The sequence below is a fragment of the Triturus cristatus genome, chromosome 2_1 (assembly GCF_964204655.1).
Source record: "Triturus cristatus chromosome 2_1, aTriCri1.1, whole genome shotgun sequence".
In the NCBI taxonomy this organism is placed as follows: domain Eukaryota; kingdom Metazoa; phylum Chordata; class Amphibia; order Caudata; family Salamandridae; genus Triturus; species Triturus cristatus.
Window position 1 is genome coordinate 914,794,979 of NC_140581.1, and position 24,828 is coordinate 914,819,806.

Here is a 24,828-nt window from a genome sequence, read left to right on the forward strand (position 1 = left end):
TGAGCGTTATGTTATTTTATCATATTTCATCCTATTTTTATTCTGGATTACCATTATAAAATTGGGCCTAAATTTCTTTAATCAATATTGCAAATATTTTATGTTGAGCATTACAGGATTTATCCTGAGATTTATGTGAAAGTCTAAATAACAACGTCTCACTGCACATTTATGCTGATTAAGTGTCATAGGAAATGAAATTTACATAGGAAACCACTATCGAAATATTGCCCAATCAGATGACGTGATGTTAAAAAATGTAAAAAAATGTTTTTCCTTTAAATACCGCATGTCATTGGTTAAACTGCGTCATGTGATCAAGTCCCCCAGGAGGGATGCAACGCGTTATGCCTGCCTGGTTTGTTTTAGTCTTGTGAATAAACCGATATTGGAAAAGAATCCGTGGTCCGTGCTCCCTTCTGCTCAGCTGGTCAGATACGAGAGAGGAGAGTGCTTTGCTTATATATATATAGATATATATATATATAGTATAGTATATATATAACTACCCAGAGTTCTCTCCTTCTTTTTTGCATAATTTATGCGTCACTCTATGCCTGCAAGGGAATTGTTTTGACTTATACTGGGTGCTCCCTTGTGTCTGGACAAAGCTAAACCTCTCTGAAGAGCTGTAATGACAGCGAAACACGTGTCAGGGGTTGCTTTTATCCATTTCAGGTTGGCTTGGATGGTATTTCACTAATCCAAAGCTATAATACTGTGCCTGGAGTGATAAATGGCTTTTGTCATTTTACAGCTCGGCGTGGATAGCACTGTGCTAATCCTATGCTTAAAGACTTTGCTGTACAAATGGCAAAAGACTTTGTCCATTTCTATCTCGGCATGGATTGCATTGTGCTAATCCCATGCTTAAAAACTTTGATAGAAAAGCAGACATTTGAGGTGAGCAAATTTAGAGTGTCGCTGGTGTTGAGGGTGCTCTGTACATGAGCTGCCGTCCACCTAAACTTGGGAACTACCCAGAGTTCTCTCCTTCTTTTTTGCATAATTCATGCGTCACTCTATGCCTGCAAGGGAATTGTTTTGACTTATACTGGGTGCTCCCTTGTGTCTGGACAAAGCTAAACCTCTCTGATAGATATATATAGATATATCTGTTTTCAAAGTGTTGTTCAAAAATTGAAGATGCACTCAGCAAAGGATTTTTCATCAGAAACCTTACTTTTTAATTGGCATTTAATTTCAAACATTTTCGTAGCCTGACGCATTTCAGAGCTCTTGCTCTTTCATCAGAGGCTTGCTAACAATCCACAGAAGCTGTAACACACCCTCTTCTCCCCTCTGCATGTAGTAAGTAATTGCCCTCAGGTGGGCCTCCCAAGTGAGTTTCAGTGCTTGCGCATGCTGGGAGTTGTGGTATGTATTGTGCACCATTATTTCCCTCCAGTGGGATCTGTGTTCTTGTCGCAACTTTATTTAAAATATTTTCCTTGCCCTTTAGTGGGTCTCCGAATGTCAATTCGGTTTGCATTTAAAAAAGATCCCTTCTGCTGTTTCCAGGCTTAGAATAGTTCATAGCCCCCAGCCCCAAATACCTTTTTCTTGGTGGTGCAGTCTTCCACAGCAGGACTGCCTTGATTTATATTTCCAAAGTGTTGTCCAAAAATTGAAGAAGCACTCAGCAAAGGATGTTTCATCAGAAACTTTCATTTCAAACCGGCATTTCATTCCAAACATTTTTATAGCCTGATGCATTTCAGAGCTCCTGCTCTTTCATCAGAAGCTTGCTAACAGTCCACAGAAGTGGTAACACAACCTCTTCTCCCCTCTGCATCCCAGTAAGTAATTGCCCGCAGGTTGGCCTCCCAAGTGAGTTTCAGTTCTTGTGCATGCTGGGAGATGGGTGAAACTTTATTTAAAATATTCTGCAGAAAATAGATTCTGCAGAAGTATCCTGGGGGTGCCGATTTCTACCCCGAACTACATTTGTCACAGAAAATTGAATACCCTTTTGTCGAAGATTACATTAGTGCCGGAGGCAGGTCTCCCTAGAGGCATTATCACTGATTGCCTCTTGTGCAATGAAACAATAAAGAAGAAAAGGTGGCAAGGAGGAAAAGATATATAGAGGTCTCTCTGTTTCCATAGGGGACTGTATATTCCCCTATTAACAGTACAAAGTCCTGTTGTTAGTTCATGTACCTTTTTTCAACAAAAACAGTCACATACCAAGGACACGAGATTGCATAATTTAATTATCGTACTCTTAATTCAATTCATCACAATTTTTGAAATTCTTTCATAAACCTACATACATATATATACACACAGTTATATACAAAAAATCACAACAATTCATAGGTTCCTTCTACCCGCTCAGTCGAAAAGTAAAGTGTTCACCTATTACATAAAGGAAATACACTCAGAGGACATCTTATCTGCACACCCAGTTCTAATTTTTCAGAACCTAAATTCAAAAGATGTGCATTAAATCATTCAGGGATTAATCCAGATATCGTCAGACTCCTCTTATCAAAACCTGTCGAGGTGGACGCGTTTCGGCCTTCATACACATCTTAGCCTCCTCAGGACATGGGAGAGGGAAACAACTTATTGGCAACAAATCCATATGCCATGGGATCAGGACCCGGCTAAGCAAATTATGGCACTATCCAAGGCGTGTAACTAAGTCGCTTATCCTAGCACATTCAAAGTAAAGGTACTCAAAGTCAATTACGAGCCTCTACTCGAATCCCAGACGGCAATCTCTTTAGGTCAAATTACTTCCGTGGTCGTGACCTCCTTTCATTCTCTCGGCACGAACCATGTGGAGAAACACGGAGGCAGGTCTCCCTAGAGGCATTATCACTGATTGCCTCTTGTGCAATGAAGGCAGGAACATTCTATGGCTGCCGCATGGAGTCTCTAATCTATGTAGGGCAGCATACCCACAGCTGTTTGAAAATCCTGGGGGCCAACACATTATTAGTAAGAAATAATTGCAATCTATCTGATTTAAATCATGACAAACTGAGACTTTAACAACTGAACCCCCTAAGCCCGAGTGTCTGTTTACCTGAACATTAATATGGAAGGAAATAGCTCAATCTCAAGGTATTTGAAAAAATCCTTGGGGAAATGGCAGTGCATTCTGTTGTTCTGCCTTAGGGCAGGCACCAATACATATTTATTATGTTTCCCACTATGTTTTCAAACTAACCTAGATATTTGCTCTTGCCCGTGTGATGGGAGATCAGGTCAAACCACATTACAATTTTTATAGTTCTCTGGTTTTTTTTCTCTCTGTATTCAAAGAATATCTTACTCCTTCAAATTAGGAGGCATTGCATTATTGATTTTAGAGTTGGGTATAGGACGTTTCTTCAATTGAATGACAATTAATGCACTTTTCCTGTTGGAATGTTCCTGAAAACTGCTGTGTGGGCGTGTCTCACTATGAGTATCATGTGGTTTTAATGTAAGGGCACTGTTGTTAACACATGGATCTTATTACTTTGTGTATGAAAATGCAAAAGTGTATTAATGTTTTTACTGTACTTTGTATGTACTTTCATGGATACTTTTTGTACCCAAATAAAGTAAAGAATTGAATTGAATTGACTCATGCACTCACTCTCAGACCCACTCAAAGACTTATGTGCCCACTCATAGACCTACACAGCGAAACATGCACCCACTCACATACCCACACAGAGACTGATGCAACCCTCAGATACCCACTCACAGACTCATGCACTTACTCGCATAACCACAGAGAGACTAATGCACCAACTAACAGACAGTGAGTCACCTAGTCACACACCCAGTTAGACACCGTTGAATTTACTCACAGAGCCATTGAGACAATTTTGTTCCCTCTGAGAGAACAATGAACAGACTCAAGCACCCACTCACAAACTCAGTCAAAGACACGTGCACCCACTCACAGACCCTTTCAGACACTAATACACTTATGCAGAGATCCACTGATACAGCTGTGGATCTACTCAGTCACAGACTCACTCAGGGACTGAAGCACCCAGTCAGAGATCCAGTAATAAATTATACATCCACTCAGAGACCCACACGGAGGCACACGCACCCACTCGGAGACTCAATCAGAGGCTCACAGACCCACTTAGACACTCACGCAACCACTCACATATCGACTCAGAGACTCATGTACCCACTCATATACCTGCTCAAACACTCACACACCTATTGACCTAGTGATGCACTGGCTCAGAGATGCACTCAAAGAATGATGCATGCACTCAGAGACCAACTAAAGCATTTACGGACCCACTGAAACACCTAGTGAGACATTAATGCACTCAGTCAGAGGCCACTTAGACACTGATGCAACCACTCGGAGACCCACTTAGACATTGACCCACCTATTGAGAGACCCACTCAGATACTGAGATTCCCACTCACAAGTCTAGTCAGACACTAATGCAGCAACATTTAGACACTCATGTATCCATTCACAGATCCACTCAGACACTCATGAAATCACTTACAAATACAGGTAGGCACTTATGCAGCCACTCAGACACTTACTCAGAGACTTATGCACCCTATCACAGACCCACTCAGACACTAATGCACCCACTCACAGACCCACTCAGACACTCATGCAGTTAGGTAAAGAACCACTCAAAAACTGATGCACCCACTGAGACACTCATGCAGATAGTTAGAGAACCACTCATAGACTGATACACCCACTCACAGATCCACTGAAATACTTTATACAGTGAATGATACACTTACTGACACGGTGATGCTGCAGTCAGAGATTCCACTGGAAGTGTCATACGTAGTGTTATAAATATATCAAGATAGTAATACATATAATTATTGGCTCATTTAGATAGTAATGTGTTTTGTGTGTTGGTTATAATCCATTTTCCAGTTACAAATTTTGAATGTTGGGGTGGCAATTGAATATCCGCTTTTGTTTTGTCATTTCGCGACATATTCCTGATGATCGCAGCTATCGACATTATCACGACGCCCAGTGTCACAGCTAAAACAGAAAATCGGTTTTAAAGATTATTTGTATACAAAGTCCCTAGAAAAATATGCCTTTAAACAGTGCACTAATAAACCCCTAGTGCCTAAATTACTGTAAAATGTGTTTTACACTTCATAATAAAGGCACGATTTTCACAGTTACCGACATCATTGTGACTCCCGGCGTCATCGCAAAAATGGAAAATAGAGTTGAAAGACAGTTTTTAGAGAAACTAACTAGAAAAAATATGGGTTTAAATTTTTTTTTAAGCAGTCATGTAGATAGTAATGTATGCATTATTATGATTAGAATAGTAGTTGCAAAAATGGGGGTACCCCTGAAAATGAAAATATTTCCTAAATCAGAGTATAAATAACATATGTGCACAAACATTTAGGAAATTCAATATAGAGGGGACCTTCAAAATGTCAATGACAATGTATCGATTCCCAGATGCAGATCATCATCAAAAATATTTTTATTCACACAACAATATTTAGTTTTTTATTCTTTTTTGTTAAAAATCTGTACAAATACATTATTTTCATATACAGAAGCTCTTATTCAATTCATTTGATACCACATGATTGGTCTATTTCTATAATGGTCCCCACTAAATCTATTCAGGCATACTCCCACATTCATCCGATGCCTATCTTATCATGGGTATTATATGGATAATACAAACATTCTAAAAAAAAATTCAATATTTTAGGCAAAACATGAGTTATCCATTGTATTAATTGCAAATAGCCTCTGATCGTTGCTTAAAATATTTTAAGACGATCTTCATATGGAATATCTTAGAATTTGTTGGGGATCTGGTATCACCAATTGAGGTATGACCACTGTTTGAGTCGAGAAGTGCATTCATAATTGTCATGGCTGGAAAAAGTTGTGTCCAATGCGCGTTTCGGCTTTAAGCCTTCATTAGGAATCCACGTGTAATATGAATCCTAAAAACATATGGAAAACATCTGGGTTACCAATTACTGGTCCTACTTGAACGTATACTTAACTGTGAAAAAAGGACATGGTGTGTCACAGAAAAAGGAGGAATATGGTGTAACTTCCTAAATGTTTGTGCACATATGTTATAATGATTAGAATGCATTTTTTAAGACATACATTTTGAATGTGCTGGTGGCTGCCGAATGTCTGTTTTTGGTTTGCGATTTGGCAACATGTTTGCGATGATTGGGAGGTCTTTGCAAATATTTCTAAAAATTGAAAAAAACATTTTGTAAAGAAAATGAACACAATTTGGGCACTAGTGTGGCACTGACAAGCACCTTTCTGTTGAGAGTGTATATAAGACAGCTACATATAAGACTGTAAATAGAGTTTCAGGTTGCTTATAAACATCATGTTGCCTTCGTCTGTGAAGTGAACTCCATCACTTCTTTAAACTCTATGCATGTCAAAACGCAGGTTGTTGTTGTAGAAAGAACCCATGTTATGGTCCCTGAGGAATGCAGAAACAGTTTTATTAACATGTTTCCTGGCTTTGTCAATCGGTGGACAGAATTGATTAGACCACTTCCATTTCTTCCTTTGGCATCTGTTAGAGTACAATAAGACAGTGTGGGGGAAAAGCATCATCAATTCAGCAAAGGTATCCTTCATTAGGATTTCCAGTCCTACCCCTGTCAATGTGACTAGGGTATTGACATCACAGTGCACAAACAGTCGGATGTGATGGTGAATCCAGAATGGTTTTATGCAAAGGTAGCAATTGCGGAAACTTTAATCATCTCTGCCCAATCCAAGTAATGTCCACATTAGCCAAACCTGTTAATACTTCTCTTACTTGCAGACTCACCAGGTCAATAGAGAGAGCTGTGGCCCACAATCCACACTCTAAGCATTTTGAAGTGAAGGAGAAGTAGCAGACAAATGAAAGCTGCAGATGCATGAGGTAGTTGGTAGAATGAAAGGCAGTTAAATGCATATGTGGTGGTGTTTCAAAAAATATAATAAATGTGATTTGATTGAGGGAATATGCAGGTGAATAAAAGTAGGTTGCATTTGGAAATGATTAGTAAATAGATGTTTGATGGGCTATGGCAAATATAAAAACATGGAATAGAGTGCCTGATATGCTTTACAGGATGTGCAATAAACCTCACCTGCTGTAGTTCATTTTGTAACTAGTATGGTCCTTTTGGAATGTGCTGAGAATTTGTGACCTACGGGTTTTAGTAGTTTTTTAAAGAGAATGCACTGAGGGTGTATTGGGAGAAGGGTTTTAAAGAAACAGGTATTATTTTTGCAAATTGGAGAGGTTTAGGTTCATTGTTTTATAAGGCAGGCAAGATCACCTAGTGAGGATTTTGGAATAAACTTTAGTATAGTATTAAAAATATAAAGTAGGAAAGTAGGTTTTCCGATTCCCTTCTTTTTCACGTAATTGCGATGATCACAATGACATCATGAGTATTGACACAAAGGCATCCATTTTGGGATACCTCTAAAAAGGAGTGAAAGGGTTAACATACAGCAACTATTCAGTAATGCAGTTACAACAATGTAATATGAAAGGAATGATTTTATTTGCTGACTTTTGCAGTATCAGGCAATGCAAAGATCAGAAGGCTGTCATTTATGGGTTGCTTTGTAAGAGAGAAGTTGTTCCATTCTTGTGCTAAGTTTTTACAGACCCTGAAAGTATTGCATCTATCTAATAATAGGGAAAAAACAATTTTACCACCGAACTCAATTATATATTTTTTAAATAAAAACATTTATTAACAAGGTATATTTCTATGTCTTATTGAACTAAAAGAGGTTGGAATATAAAAACAATATTAAGAAGGCTTTTAACCAATAGTATGAGTGTCTTCATATATCTAACAATAGTTTACCAAGATATAATTTGTTTCAGGTGCATCGTATGTGTCTGTGAAGTTAGTTTACAAAGTGTTTTCATGGACCTGTAAATTGCAGTTGAGTTCCTTTTGTCCTCTCTGTAAGTGGTAGAAGAAAAGGCTGCATACTAATGGATACAGTTATATATAATAATGTACTATATGTTTTACATGTGTATAAATGATGTGTTGGTCACTAAGAATGTTTTCATTTTAATTGTAGGATATGTAGTCCTATTTGTACCATTATAAAAAAGGAGTAGAACTCTTAGAATTGAAAGTGGAAACCATGCACTGTAGGTGTTAATTAATTATGAATATGTCAAAGGTCACAGGTATGTATTATATGGTCTTTAGTTTAGCTTTTGGAAAAATACAGGGCAGGTTTGTATGTGCATAGATGGTGAGATGTTCTTTAAAGTTATTCTGAATGACGTCTAATATAGCATATTGGACTCTCACTAGCAGCATGTAAAATTAGTTAGTCAAGTCTTAAATGCATGTTTTAGTACATTTAGCTAATCTCTGACATATGATGTAGGCATGCCACAAAGCATGGCTGTTTCTAGCAAAAAAGTGACACTTATCCACTTGAGTTTGTGTGAGTTAGTCATCACGTGCACACTGTTATGCGAAGCACTATATAACCTACTACACCCATGATGCAACTGACATAGTTGTTTCTAAAGCATATAGACTCTGTCTCACCCACCTATGGATCAATTGAAGCACTTATACATTCAGTAAGATACTCACTAAGTAGATATGTATCTAGCAGTATCACAGGCAGTTATAATACATTTATAAATAGTAATACAGGCACAGAGGTATTTATTCAGCTTTGTATGAAATTTCTAGAGTTTTGAAAATAGACAGTCAGATATTCGTAGATTTTTATGTGCCACATAAAACAACAAACCTGCTAACTACAGTTTAATCTGACACACCTTACTAAGAAACTAGTCAGGCAGTAAAACACCCACTGACATTGTAATAAAAGCATCTAAACATTCTGTGATACACACATGTATTGGTGATATCTATATACTGGTAAGGAAGGCAGACACAGCTAAAAAAACTAATACCAACACATCCTGGAGCGAACAATGCAGCTCTTTATAGACACATGTGGATAACCTTAGAGGTTATTAAGAGAGGCAGTGATTTACCCACAAACGTACATGCACATGTGATCACAGCCCCATGTAGAGACTGAGACACCTATTCATATATCTACTACAGGACTGACACTTTCATCTGTAACACGCACAGAAGTAGCTGTTGCATCATGTCTTGGGCCTTGTATAGTTTAGCGTCTGGATGCAGTTTTAATGCCAGCCTCACCTTCATATTTTAAGCTCTTTCTCAAGCCATAAACTAATGTTTTATTAGCACTGAGGTAGGCTGTAGCTAGGCCATAGGGAGGTTGCCAAGTGCTTAAAAGGTAAAATGTGTACTCTGAAGATTTACTGTGGTATGTGCACTCATACAAACTCATATGCCTTATTAAACATCCAGTTTGCCAACCAGAATTTAATGTGCCACACTTTACTAGGAAAGCAGACAGGTAGTAAAATACCCACTGACATAGTGATAAAAGCAGCTAAACATTCACTGATATAGACAGGCATGAGTGATATCTCTATAGTTTAATGAAGGCAGTTGTAGACACAGCTAAAAAACATAATACTCAGTAGGACATTCAGGAGGGAAATTACGCAGTCCCTTACAGATACATTTAGATAATGTCAGAGCTTACAAGGTGGGATAGTGATTTACCCAAAAACCTATGTGCACATGCAATGACAGCCACAGATATGATTGAGACATTTATTCTCATATCTGCTATACGAATGACACTTTGAAGTCTAATATGCACAGAAGTAGCCCTTCCATCGTGTTTTGGGCCTTGTAAAGTTAAGCATCTAAATGCAGTTTTACTGCTAGGACAACCTTCATATTTTGAGGCATCAACTGGTTTTTTATTAGATATAAGGTAGGATGTAGCTAGGCCATAAAGCACGCTGGTATGTGCTTAAAAGGTAACACATGAACTCTAAGGGCCCGATTCACAGAACTAACTTAAGACAAAATCCTAAACTTACTACTTTTGGTATTCACAGAAGGCATTTAGTAGTAGTAAAGATAGGATTTTGTCTTAAGTCTGTCTAAGTCTGTCTTAAGTCTGTCCTAAGTTTGTCTTAAGTCTGTCTTAAGTCTGTCCTAAGTCAAATTTAAGACAAAATCCTAACTTTACTACTACTAAATGCCTTCTGTGAATACCGAAAGTAGTAGTACAGGCTTAAGACAGACTTAAGACAGACTTAAGACAAACTTTGGACAGACTTAAGACAGACTTAAGACAGACTTAAGACAGACATAAGACAAACTTAAGACAAACTTAGGACAGACTTAAGACAGACTTAAGACAGACTTAAGACAAAATCCTAACTTTACTACTACTAAATGCCTTCTGTGAATACCAAAAGTAGTAAGTTTAGGATTTTGTCTTAAGTTAGTTCTGTGAATCGGGCCCTAAAGATTTACTAGGCTTTATTTGCTCATGCAAATACATACGTTTGATTAAAGATTCAGTTTTGTAATTAGACTTTAATGTGACATAACCTAGTTAGAAAGCAGACACACACTAAAACGCACTCTGATATAAGGGGAAAAGCATGTAAATATTCACTAATATAGACAGGCAGAAGTAATATCTAGGTAGTGCTAATGAAGCCAGTTGCACACACACCTGAAAAATCGAATAATCACTGACACCACCAGGAGGCAAACCAAGTAGGCCCTAACAGACACATTTAGATAACTGTAGCGGCTACAAAGAGAGGTATTCATTTATAGAGAAACTTACATACACATGTAATGACGGTCCCAGATAGGGACTGAGACACTCATTCACATATTTACTACAGAATTTACACTTTCAAGTCTTCCATGTAGAGAAGTAGACCTTGCATTATGTCTTGGAATGCTACACTTGCAATTGTGCATACAGTTTTACTTGTAGGACAGTCTTTTAACTTAAAACTCCTACACAAGGTATAAACTGCTGTTGTACCACACATAACTGACCTCTGAGGTAGGCTCTAGCTAGGCCACAGTGCAGGAAGCGATATGGTTAAAAGGTAAAACATGTACTCTGAAGTTTCAGTGAGCAATATCCACTCCTAGAAACCGATGTGCTAATTATACTTCCACCCTGCCACCAAGACTTCAATCTGAGATACTGAAGTAGAAAGGCAGACAGACACCCAGTGAGATGGTAAGAGAAGCACATAAACATTCACTCACACAGACAGGCAGAACTGACAAGTATGTAGCTATAGTGGAGGCAGTTGCACGCACACATAAAGAACAGAATATTCACTAATACACCCAGGAGACAATCCATCCAACCCCTCACAGACACATTAAGAGCAGCATACATATCATCTAGATAGATAGTTATTTACTTACAAACATATATACCCATGCTTTGTGAGACCCAGACAGGAACTGAGGCATTCATTCAGATATCTGCTAAAGAACGGACACTTTCAACTCTACCATGTCTCGGGCCTGCTACACTTGATCATATACATTATGTTTTGCTGCTAGGCCAACCTTAACATTGAAAAGTGATGCAAAATACATAAACTTCTCTTTTACCAATTATAACTCTCCACTGAGGTAGGCTGCCGTTAGGCCTTAGGGTGGGTTGGTATGCTCAAAAGATAACTCTCGTACTTTGAAGTTTTAGTGGGCTATATACACTCCTTGGGACCCATGGGCCTAGTTATACATCCACTATGCTATCCAGACATTAATCTGACATACCTAAGTAAAAAAGCAGACATACACTGAGACACCCATACAGACAGTGACAAATGCATGTAAACATTTGATTGCGCAAACAGGCAGAACTGATATGTATCTAGCGGTATTGGAGGCAGTTGCACACACACTTAAATAACCCAATAGTCACTAACAGACCCCGAAGGCAATCCATGCGTCTCCTTAGACACATCTATAGACAAGCATATATGTCACAAGGAGAGACAGTCATTTACTAACCAACTTACATACACATGCAATCACAGCTCAACATAGGAACTGACATACTCATTCATATATCTGCTAAAGAACTGACAATTTCTAGTCTACCATACAGAGAAGTAGCCATTTTTATGTGTTGGGCCTGCTATACTTTAGCTTGTGCATGTAGTTTTACTGTTAGGGCTGTCTTGTCACTTACAACTCATAAGCAGGGTGTAAACTGCTCTGTACCACATATAACTGACTACTAAGCTAGGCTGTAGGTAGCTAATAGGGGAGGGTGCTATGTACTTAAAAGGTAACGCATGTTTTCTGAACATTGAATGAGCTATATACGCTCATATAAAGTAAGGGGCAGATTTAAAAGCCCCTTGTGCCACCGATGCATCACGTTGCATGAATCACTGGTGGCACTGCCTGCTACGTGATATTTACAAGAACAGGTAAAGTTTCCCTATGTGACTTAACCTGTGCTTGTAAATATCGCCCCTGTTCATGCACAACTTTGCGTGATAGGGGAGTGACATGGGTGTTACTGTGGGTGTTCCCTCGCATCACCCATGTCCACTGATGCATTTCCAGATTTACGAGAAATCGTAAATCTGGAAATGCGTCAGAATGCTACGCCACCCTAGGGGTAGCATAGCGAGGTGTAATGAGGATAAATGTTTTCATTTCTCCTCATTTTTTCCCTCTTTCAATGCGTGCTGCATTCTACAGTACACATTGGAAGAGGAAATCACCTCAATTGATTGTTTCTGTTTAGGAAGGTGCCCCTTCCGGCACAAAAACAATCTCCAAACGACGCAGGCTTCCTTGCACCATGGTGCAGTGGGGCCTGCACCAGGGTATGGCAGCAGTTTGTGCGCCAGTGTAGGGGTAAGCACAGAGATGTGACATATTTTTGTAAATATGTTGCATCCCTGTGTTTCAAAACTAACCCAGCGCTGCGCAGCAAAATGACTTGTGGAACCACGCTGCGTTTGTTTCTTGTAGATCTGCCCCTAAATTTTTAAATGTTTAAAAATGTAAAGTGATGCTATTTAAATAACTGGTGAATGTATTTCTGTATTTTAGTTTTCATGCATAAATATGTAGTCTACAAAGAATTATCATGCCATCAAAAACTCAGGGAAGAAAGAAGCAGCATCAAACACATCATTTCCTTAGAACTGAGAAACACAGGGTGCAAAATGAAGAAAATGTGGTAAAAGAGTAAAGAACTGCTGGTAAGAGGACTAAGACATTTCTTAAAATTGTATGTGCACAGCTTGAAATAGAACAAAAACTAGTAAACAAAAATGAAAGTACAACACCAACTTTCAAAGGAGGAAAGGTTACTGATATAAAAAGTAAGTAGTTGTCGGAAAAAGGAGAGACTTTAAGCAAAAGGCAGAGGCAGTTCAAGGATATCAGAGGTAGAATGTTCTGTACTAGAGTAATTCACAACTTGTTAGTATCAATGAAGAAGTATAAAAGAAGAACACAATCAATCAGACAAAAGGAATATGTTGAAGGTGTAATTGATAAGGCGTTTGCTGTGAAGAGGAAGTTATTTATGTTGCTTTTAAACAGAATAAAGACGCTGGACAAAATAGTGTTGTCCATGAAAAGACAGAACCAAAAGAAAAGACTTGTTAATAGAAGTAACTTTTGCTAAGTTTTTAGTGGTGAATGGATATACACTTCTAGTAGTTGGCCTTTCTTTAATGAAGAAGGCTACTTGCAAGATGATACATTAGTGCATGCAATTGATGAATCTGACCATGTTATGAGATAAAGAATCGTTCTCCTATTGGGATAGAAGTAATGGTCCCTAGGAATGCTGAGGAAGTGTTTGCTGAAGAGGTGCCAGGAAGGCGTAGACAGGCCCCTGTGAACTAATTGAATTGTAGTAGTGTATGCAGTATTCAACAACATTCAATTGATATATCGAGAAATTTCCTCCGTATGTTTCCTTGCTGAAGTTTAAAACATAAAATACATACTTTGCAAGGATTAGATGCATGCAAAGTAAAAAAGCATACTAATTTACAACAACACTCACTAGCTCGTCTATCAAAAAAGTGTGTCAAAGCAGCTTTCATCATTTCAGAATGTTAGGTGCATACCACTCAAAAATGAGAACTTTTGTTAGAAGGCTTTGCTATGTAAACACACCTGCTCTATGTTTAACAGAACTGAATGATCTCTTTTGCATAGTACTGTAGTTAAAGTAGAAAAGGTTTGTGATGATGTACAGTTTTGTTTGTTTGGTCCTGAACAGGAGTGTAGGGAAAATGAAGACTTGATAACAACAGGAGTTGCAGAACAGGATATAAGTATTACTGTCGGTAGTTTCCAAAAACAGATTACAAACTTTAACACAGTGTGTTCTGAGCAACCAAACTGTATTTGTAAATGCTGTCAAGGCACTCAATACAAAAGCCAAACACGTAATGTTGATTTGTACATTAAAAGTGAAAATGAGAGTAACGATAAGTGGCATGAATTTGCTGTTTACTTATTTGTAGAGGAACAGTTTGACTGTTATATGTAAGTACTGCTATAATAAGTTAGAGGAAAACAAAATGCCTGCTAGAGCAGTATACAACAACTTAGAAGTAGTACCTTTTCCAGAAGTACTTAAAGATTTGAATATTTATGATTCTATAAAAATCCAATGTATACATCCATTTCAAGCTATTGTTTGTATGGAGCCTAAAACAGGGAAATTACCTCAAACTGATCTCCTAAAAGGTCTGAAAGGTAGACCTGTTTACTTGCCATTAGATTTTATGCAGAAATTGAAACTTTAGGAGTACAGACAAATTTGGAACAGGCACGAGTAAACAAATATGGCAAGAGTCAGTAGATGTTAGTAAAGTTAAAAAGGCAACTTCATATCTGGTACAAAATTACAAATATTATACAAATATAGATATTGTTCAAGACATCACACATCTGGAGGACAACACTTCACGATCAACAGGTCAGATAGAAAAAGTAGATCAATGCACAGTAGAAGAAATTCATGAAGATTATACCATCCATCCCCTATAATCTAAAGAAATTGTTGGTGAAACTATCGATCTACAATCTATTTAGAAGCTAGCTGTTTCCCTCATCTCTTTCCTACTGGAGTAGGTGGCAGGTATGATGATCGGCCTGTACAAATTCCAGCGGCCGAGTACAGGTCTTAGGTATTAATCAGAGAACCCTAGATATTGTCAATGTATCCCTTATATGTTTCATCATTCATTTGAAAGTGATTTGTTCTTCATTGTCTTATGCTGTAAATCATATTTTGAAAACAGGTGTAAATCTGCAAAATCTATCTACAAGAGCATTTGTTGATAAAATTCACTGAAAAGATGGACAGTTGGAATACAACTTGATTAATCTCATGCCATGTCAAAGTGGGACCAACGAATATTCGAGTCATCATCACAGTGAGCTGAATGCATTTTGAGAAATGTATGAGTACTTACATGGTTTCTAACACTAAGGGGCCAATTCCGATTCCGGTCGCAAATCGTAACGACCGTCACGGGCCCGGACCGGATACCGACCGACATAGCCAGTGCCGTACGACCCGTGCAGTACGATGCAACACGTGTGAATTACAACCGACACATACGGAATACAAGCCGTACAACCGAGCCGTAGGGAAAATAGTGCACCGGCTGGACAACCGACGCAATTTTCACCGACCGACACGAACCCAGAATGAACCCGACCGACCCGTACCCGCGATGTCCGAACCGCGTAGTATGATGAAATGCATGTAAACCCAAACCGACTCGCACAGAGACCAAGCCGCACGACCGACACGCACAGAAAACCGGGCCCACAAGTAATAGAGATCTCCGCGACCGACACGTATGAAATACAGAAGATAGGCAGAGTGAATGAGGCGGAGAAGCCTGCATGAGCCAACATCAGCGTCCGTTTCCGTCAGAAGAACGTCTCCTTCTAGCCTACAAAACCCAAATGAAAAAAGACAAAAAAAGGACCAAACAAGAAATGGCAAAGCCAATAAATATCAAATAAAAAAACATGGGACAAAGACACACCCACAACTCCAAATATATAAAGGACTACAATCACTACCATGATCCCTTGCAAACAGGAGACACAGCCAGCAGCAAACACCATTACACAGCAACCACAGAAACACTCACAACTCACCCATCACACAACTCACACACCATCAGCACCTCATCCAAAAGCACACACACATACAGCCAGCAAAACCAACACCAACCCACCCTCACTTGCACACTCACACACACATCCCTCACCACCCCCACCCATCATCATGCCCCAAAGCAGAATCCAAAGTTCACAGATAGTGAGTTAGAAGTGCTGGTAGACGAGATCATCAGAGTAGAGCCACATTTGTTTGGTACATTGGTCCAAAGGACCCCCATGTCACAGAAAACAAAGATGTGGGCGAGGATTGTGGACAAGGTGAACGCTCAAGCACCAGCAAGGCGCGCAAAGGACGATATCCAGAACAGGTAGTATGAAGTGCGCAGGAGGGTCAAGAAACTCATCGAAAAAGATCACGCCCTGAGTCAGTGCACCGGCGGTGGCCCTCCTGCCAAACCAGTGTACTTCAGGACCTGGGAGAAGAATGTGCGGGACATCCTACCACCAGAGAGCGTCCATGGTCTAACAGACATACCAGAGCCTGGTGAGTACACAAACAACATACCCAAGATTGTGTGGCAAGGGGACAGTGAAACCATGCACCGCAAGCAAAGCTACAGTAACCAATAGATAATCATCCCAAGATGTGTATGCCAGTCAGACAAACACAGTACCTGATATCGCATAGTGACTTGGAACTGTGTCATGACATGCACCAACCTACAAACAAATAGAGCAAGGCAGTGGCACAAAGCTAAATAAACACTGCCAGACAGTTTGCCACCACAAACACAGTACCTCACAGTGCAGCTGACTGACAGGAAGGAATAGTGGGGATGCAGGTGAAGTGAGTGTATCCAAAAGCATGATGGGGTTTGTAGTCACAAATAATGCTCCCCCTCCTTATTGGCCCATCAAGACCTCTCTGAACCATACCCACATCACAGGGAGTGGAAAATGAATGACAAGATGGCTGACACTGTGTCCTTCTGTGGGGAGCACAAGGCCCTGGTAGGGGTTGTGTGCAAATCAGAAGCAGGACACAACTGACTGACATCCTGAAAGACAACTTGCACGCTCTCCAATGGAATCACGTTTCATGGTGGGATGACTGGCCGGGTGGGAAGGAGGACTGACAGCTCTGACCATACTTACCAGCATGTGGAGACACACCCCCTCAACAGAAACTCCAAACAACTCACTGGGTAGAATGCATTGACCCACACCTCAGTGAAATATCAGCAAAAGATACCCCATACTGGGTGCTGCTGTGTGAAGCACAGGGGCTCTCTTTGGACTTGTAGCCAAACAAACAGTAGGATTTCACAGTCAGCCATCTTGCCATTGCTCTCACACCCGCTCACAGGGAAGCAGAGTCAAGAGGAATGACGTATGGGCATGCTGGGAAGGGGGGTGTAGCCAAGAGTATGATGGGAGTTGCAGCCACAGACAATCCACACCCACCCACATGGCCCAGCAAGCTCACACTGAACCATGCTCGCCTCACAGGGAGTGGGAAGGGACTGACAGGATGCCTGACACTGGGCTCTCTTATGGGGAGCACAAGGACATGCTGGGAAATGGGCAACAACTAACACCAGAACTTCACAGTCAGCCATCTTGCCATTGCTGTCACACCCCCTCACAGAGAAGCAGAGTCAAGAGGGAGGAAGTATGGGCATGCTGTGAAGGGGGGTGTAGCCAAGAGTATGATGGGAGTTGCAGTCACAGACAATCCACACCCACCCACATGGCCCAGCAAGCTCACACTGAACCATGCTCACCTCACAGGAAGTGGGAAAGGACAGACAAGATGTCTGACACTGGGTTCTGTTGTGGGGAGCACTAGGCCCTGCTGGGAAATGGGCAGCAACAAACAACAGGACTTCACAGTCAGCCATCTTGCCATTGCTGTCACACCCCCTCACAGGAACGTAGAGTCAAGAGGGAGGAAGTATGGGCATGCTAGGAAGGGGGTTGTAGCCAAGAGTATGATGGGAGTTGCAGTCACAGACAATCCACACCCACCCACATGGCCCAGTAAGCAAACACTGCTGGGAAATGGGCAACAACAATATCAAACTCTGTCCGTGAAAAGATGGAAAAAAGCAGTGTACAGGCAGGCATCTGTTCGTACAGTAGAAAATGTCATGTTTGTGAACCATTGATGCCTGTAGAAACATAACTCACATTGTGTGTCTCTTCCAAACACAGGTGGTGCTGGGGACCCAGCACCAAATGAAGTGGATTCCCAGTCCCAGACTCTGGTGGAAACTGAGCTCTCTGTTTTGAATGTCTCTGTTCTCTTCGGATGACGACGACCAACCTGGCCCCTCTGGTGTGAGTCATCATGCAGCACCAGCAGCATCAACATCTGCAGCCCCTGTACCCATACCTCCAGCATCTGGATACCAACAGGGCACCTCCGCCAACACGGACAGACCAAGGCCACTGAACACCCACAGCACAGGGACCCAGGACCCCCCGGAAGCTACAGCAAACACCACCAGCAACACCACCCAAGGGGTCCCAATGTCACCCGTGTGTCCTGCCGCTGGTCATGCCCGTGTGGATAGGGCTGCTGGGAGGGGTGGGAGGCAGAGGGCACGCGTTGCAGAGGGGTCTGGACTGCATGATGACCCCCAACTGGCACGCATCATAGATGCATACCAGGATAGCACTGGAGGATTTGGCCAGGTAGTGGGGATCCTCAACAGGAGCAGGCTCCCCACCATGCCCGCATGGAACCAAAGTGGGATTCCTTTACTGCGGTGCCAGATCAACACAAACCTGTCCACATCTCCCTGTGTGGCCACAACATTTGTTGCAACACCATCTGCCAGCGCCACAGGAAGGGAGGAGGACTCTGGCGGAGAGTCCCCTGCACCTCAGAGGCCTGCACCTGAGGATCCCCCCCAGGAAGAAGAGGGGTCATCCGAAGAAGGACATGTGAGAGGCAGATCCCCCAGGGCCTCTAAACCTGTTCTGGACAATGTTCTTTGTGCGCAACCCGTTCACCTTGTTCAATCGCACACAACTCGTCCACATGACATGTTGGGCCAACGTAGCAGATGACTGTGGACTTTACTCTGGACATTTAATCTACCGGCACTTTCAACTCTAATGTGAACTTTGGATTCCAAAACCAATGTACAGCACCCACCATCCTGTGCACTTTCCTCACACATGTTCAAAAATAAACTTACCAGTACACCATACTTGCCTCTGTTGTGATTCCAACTTGTCATGTGTCATGGAGATGTTGATCTGCTACACAACATAGTGCATGCCAAATACTGCAACAATGTGACCAACGTTAGGCGAGTCATGGTGATGTGACACATGTGAGGGAGACACACCACTATGGCAACAAAACACATACTCACCATGGCCATGCTACTCATCCCACACAAAGATGTTGACCTGAAACATAGGTATGCACAAACACAACACCTACCCACAGTCAGTGGTAACAAGTCCACAGGTGATGTAAGCAAATGTCACTCAGATGTGGGAAGACAGACAACACACCTAAAAAAGCATAGCATAGGTTCATTACACATCAGCAACATGTTTATTCAAAAATAGTTGCAAGGCAATTGTACGTTACGGTGTACACACGGTCACAGAGTGTCTGAGAATTGGAGTCCAGGGGTGTGTGGCTCATGGATGTATGTCGTTACAATGCACACTTTTACAACGCATGCACTTACAACGCATTTTTTAAAACGCAACATCCACTACAACCCATTGCATTACATAGCATGACACTACAACGCATTTTTAAAAACTACCTTTACAACGCATTCCATTACATCGCATACTACCTTTACAACGCATACCATTACAACGCATAATATTAAATTGCATTTAAGGTAAGTATTGGATAGTATAGGGGTCAAAAATACTATTGTAACTCCAGGGGGTGCAACAGTAGGGTAAGTGTTGGATAGTATAGGGGTAAAAATTACTATTCTAACTCCAGGGGGTGCAACAGTAGGGTAAGTGTTGGATAGTATAGGGGTAAAAATTACTATTCTAACTCCAGGGGGTGCAACAGTAGGGTAAGTGTTGGATAGTATAGGGGTAAAAATTGCTATTATAACTCCAGGGGGTGCAACAGTAGGGTAAGTGTTGGATAGTATAGGGGTAAAAATTACTATTGTAACTCCAGGGGGTGCAACAGTAGGGAAAGTGTTGGATAGTATAGGGGTAAAAATTACTATTCTAACTCCAGGGGTTGCAACAGTAGGGTAAGTGTTGGATAGTATAGGGGTAAAAATTACTATTCTAACTCCAGGGGGTGCAACAGTAGGGTAAGTGTTGGATAGTATAGGGGTAAAAATTACTATTCTAACTCCAGGGGGTGCAACAGTAGGGTAGGTATTGGATAGTATAGGGGTAACAATTGCTATTCTAACTCCAGGGGCTGCAACAGTAGGGTAAGTGTTGGATAGTATAGGGGTAAACATTGCTATTTTAACTCCAGGGGGTGCAACAGTAGGGTAAGTGTTGGATAGTATAGGGGTAAAAATTGCTATTCTAACTCCAGGGGGTGCAACAGTAGGGTGAGTGTTGGATAGTATAGGGGTAAAAATTGCTATTCTAACTCCAGGGGGTGCAACAGTAGGGTAAGTGTTGGATAGTATAGGGGTAAAAATTGCTATTCTAACTCCAGGGGGTGCAACAGTAGGGTAAGTGTTGGATAGTATAGGGGTAAAATTTGCTATTCTAACTCCAAGGGGTGCAACAGTAGGGTAAGTGTTGGATAGTATAGGGGTAAAAATTGCTATTCTAACTCCAGGGGGCGCAACAGTAGGGTAAGTGTTGGATAGTGTAGTGTAATAATATGCGTTGTAACGGTATGCGTTGTAAAGGTAGTTTTTAAAAATGCGTTGTAGTGTCATGCTATGTAATGGAATGCGTTGTAGTGGATGTTGCGTTGTAAAAAATGCGTTGTAAGTGTAGTGCGTTGTAAAAGTTGCATTGTAAAGGTTGTTCCCCGTGGCACATCACTTGATGTCAATTGACTACTCCCACACTGGTGTCGGATTCTGGGTGATGGGGGTCAGTGTTGAACAAACAACAGGCAAATTACCCTGTGAAGGACAGACACAAGACACAGTCAAAAGCACATCAGAAATTCAGAACACGAGAGAAATGCAATACACATGCACAAAACATTTCACAAGAAACCTACACAAAAACAAGTTAGCAGTACTACCCTATTGTGGAGTACACACCACCCGAATGGACACATCACTGCACGCATCCAGTCAAGTGGCACACAGACACACTCATACAGCAACAGAGCAGCCACAACACATTCCAGTCTAACTCCATAAATTGACATAGCAACCCTGGAAAATCACATTCAGGTGAAGAAGTTGTTGATGAGCTGTGAGCGGACGTCACCCTCATCCTCATCATCACTGGCATCTTGGCCCAGGCCGGGATCCTCCACAGGTGCCGGAGGCTGGTCATCGTCATCCTGGATGAGAGGCACCTTCTTCCGCACTGCCATGTTGTGTAGCATGCAGCATAAAAGGATTATTTTGCACACCTTTGCAGGTTCATATGGGAGGGCCCCTCCGGTCTTGTCCAGGCAGCGAAAGTGGCTTTTCAGGAGGCTCAATGTCCGCTCAATAACCCTCCTGCTCCGACCATGTGCCTCATTGTACCGCATCTCGGCTGGTGTCACAGGGTTCCTGATGGGTGTCAGCAACCACGGCATGTTGGGGTATCCGGAGTCATCCCCCAGGCCACCACTCCAGAGGTTCCCCTGCAACACCCTGCCCCGGGTTCCCCCACCCACACATACACCAGCCCCAAAATGCTGAGGCCCTCCCCCCCCTACCACTTGCTCCTCCACACCCGGTCAGACGGTTAGTGCCACTGATGTGGGGACCGTGTCCCCCCTCTGTCCTGCCAACCTCACCTGCACCCCATTCCGCTCACATGGATTTAGGCCCTGCAGTGGAGTCCACGACCACCCCGTCTGACTTGGGCGCTGCAGTGGGGACCCAATCCACTCCATCTGACCTGCCGACTGAAGTTGTGCCGGCACCCACCCTATCTGACTTGTGCCCCACAGTTGTGACTGCACCCACCGCTTCAGTCAGCTCCACTGCAGTTGCAAGTGACTCTCCTGCATCCACCACCCTTTCACTGCCTCCTTCTGCTGCGCCCTGATCCTGTCCCTGTGGTGCCTGGCCTGCCCCCATGTATGCCCCTTCGAGGTGATGTCCCATGCCCTTCCAGTGCAGGCAAGCAATGTGTGACAGTTGTCACTCAAGTTCCCTCCTTGTAATTTGATAATGGACTGGCCATTGGCCTTTTGTTTTAACTGACGTTTCAATTTTCATATGTTGAATAAAGCTCTTTTCTTTATCCTTGTGTACTTGATTTAGCTGTACATTAGGTTGATGATGTTTAGCATGCCCTTGCACATGCAATGCTTTGTTTCCAATGTTGAATACCGAGGTGTTGATATGAGGTACTCCATGTGGTCCATGAGATATGTATCCTATTCTGGTCGGTATCCATGTCATCCTTTGCAGCTAACTGGGTGTGTCATGATCAACAATTTGTGGACATCTCTGTGAACATTTCATTTGCATGGTCACATCTGTGACTTGCACCCATGCACAAATGATGTGCTTCCCATTGTCCAATTTGTCTATTTCCCTGACTTTGTGCGCATCTCCACTGGACCGTCAGGTGTGGCCATCATTGGTATAGGAGCAACTGGGTGCAGATGACTTACGGGAGACTCACGTACCCAGGCTGTTGTGACCAGGGCCTTCATTGTGTGGTAACTGATGGCTGACTGACCAAGTGTTCTGCTGACATGAGTGAGACGTGCTGGGACTGTGTTTGGCACAGCTGGGCTTCCACAGGAGTTGGGTCCCCTCAGGCTATGTCATGGATGTGTTGTTCCGTGACATAGCTTGGGCCCATGTTGTGTGTTGTGTGGGCATGTGTGTGTGTGTCCACATCCCTTTTCATACACAGGCAGTGTTCCCTTGATATGTTCCTGTTGTTGATGCTTGCTGAGTGATAGTGTGTACATCCCACAACTTTGCCATGGGCTACCAGATGTGTGGGTTCATGACACACTACTGTTAATTGGTGTTTCATTATTGGGATTTGTCTGTTCTGAGTGGTGATGATGTGGTCAGACGCTGATGGGACACAGTCAGGGGTTCCCAAGGAACTTGTTTGTTCGCAATATCATGTAGTTGTCCCTAGGTGGTACCTTTCAGTGATTGAGACATGTGTATGTGTGTGTGACTGATCTCACTTGTCTGGTTCAGGACTGCAATGTTTGCAGGTGTCAGCATGTGTGCCTTGTTGTACTCCTCGGCTTCTGCATTGTCCTGGGACTGTGGCAGGCATTCGGAAGGTTACGTGAGCTTTGATGTCATGGCCATGTACCGCATACTGTGCAGTATGTCTGTCATTCACCAGGGATGTAAACTGTCCTTGTGTGATGAGTCTGTGCACCTTAGTACCTCCCAACATTCCTGTGTTTGTCATGGTTGCATGTGCAATGTCACCTGTCCATGTGGGCTTCACAGATGCACACTGGTGCAGTTCAGGGTGTGTGGTGCTGAGGGTGGACTAATGTAAATGTTTGCATGGATGGGCCCCTAGCTTCCGTTTGTCCATGGATGGCGGGCCATGGTGAGTGAATTGTATTTGTGTAGGTGTGATGTACGTTTGTGGCACAGGACACATGTCTGGGTTTCCCAGTTTGTACGACATCTATCTTTTCAGCACAGTGGAGGTGTCATGCATGCTTGTGTCACCCCAATGTCTGGTCCCTTGGGGTAGTGCTGTTGTGTGTCAGTCTCTTGCTGTGTTAGTTTGTGTTCATTCCAGCTTGTGTCACATGTGTCTGTTGTGCTCCCTATCATCTCACAATGCCTGATTGCCCACTAAGGGTGTCCCAATGATGGTTTACTTTTGTATGGCACTGTGTCCACATCTGTGTCACTGTGGTTCAGCCCCCCTCATGTGTTGTGTAGTTGCCTGGGGATACTGAGACACACACACACACATGTTGTGTCAGATGTGCAGTGTGAGGTTGCCTGTTTGTGTTATTGCATCTGCATCAGTGCATTGGTATTGCTGTTGTGGGACATTGTCTGGATGATGTTTCTGTGATTTTCCCTGCTTTCCCTGTGAGTCATTTCACATCATTCTGCACATTCATCCTGGTTGTTAGGTGCCATTGCTGGCATGGAATGTGAGTTTGTGACCTGACACCTACAGTCTACACAGGTTGTTTTGATTAGTGTGTCTATTTTCGAGATGTGTGCATGCTTTGTGATGGTCACTTCTGCTCTTGTGTCATTGTGCACTGTATGCATTGTCAGCCCCCATGTGTGGTGCTTGTCTGCACATGGCCGAGAGTATGTTTTGTTTTCACTGCACTGTTAGCCTCACCACATCTCTGTGGGTATGGGACACAACCACTAGTTTGCCCCAAAAGTGTTTCATGTGTTGGGAGCAGGAATCATACATGCTGTTTGGCATTTGCAGCTTTGACCATGATGAAATGTATCTTTTGGTCACTGTGATGAGGGGGGTTTAGACCCCATCACCACAATGCTCGACATTTGCTGCAGTTTGGAACCCCACACTTAACTTTTGTTCTACACAGTGAGGGGTGTTAGTTTTACATTGACACAGTGCTATAGTGATGCTTGGCTTGTGTAGGCCACACTCATTTGTTGGTCACACATGTGCTGTTAGTTACATTGTATGCTCGAAATCATAATCACTGTT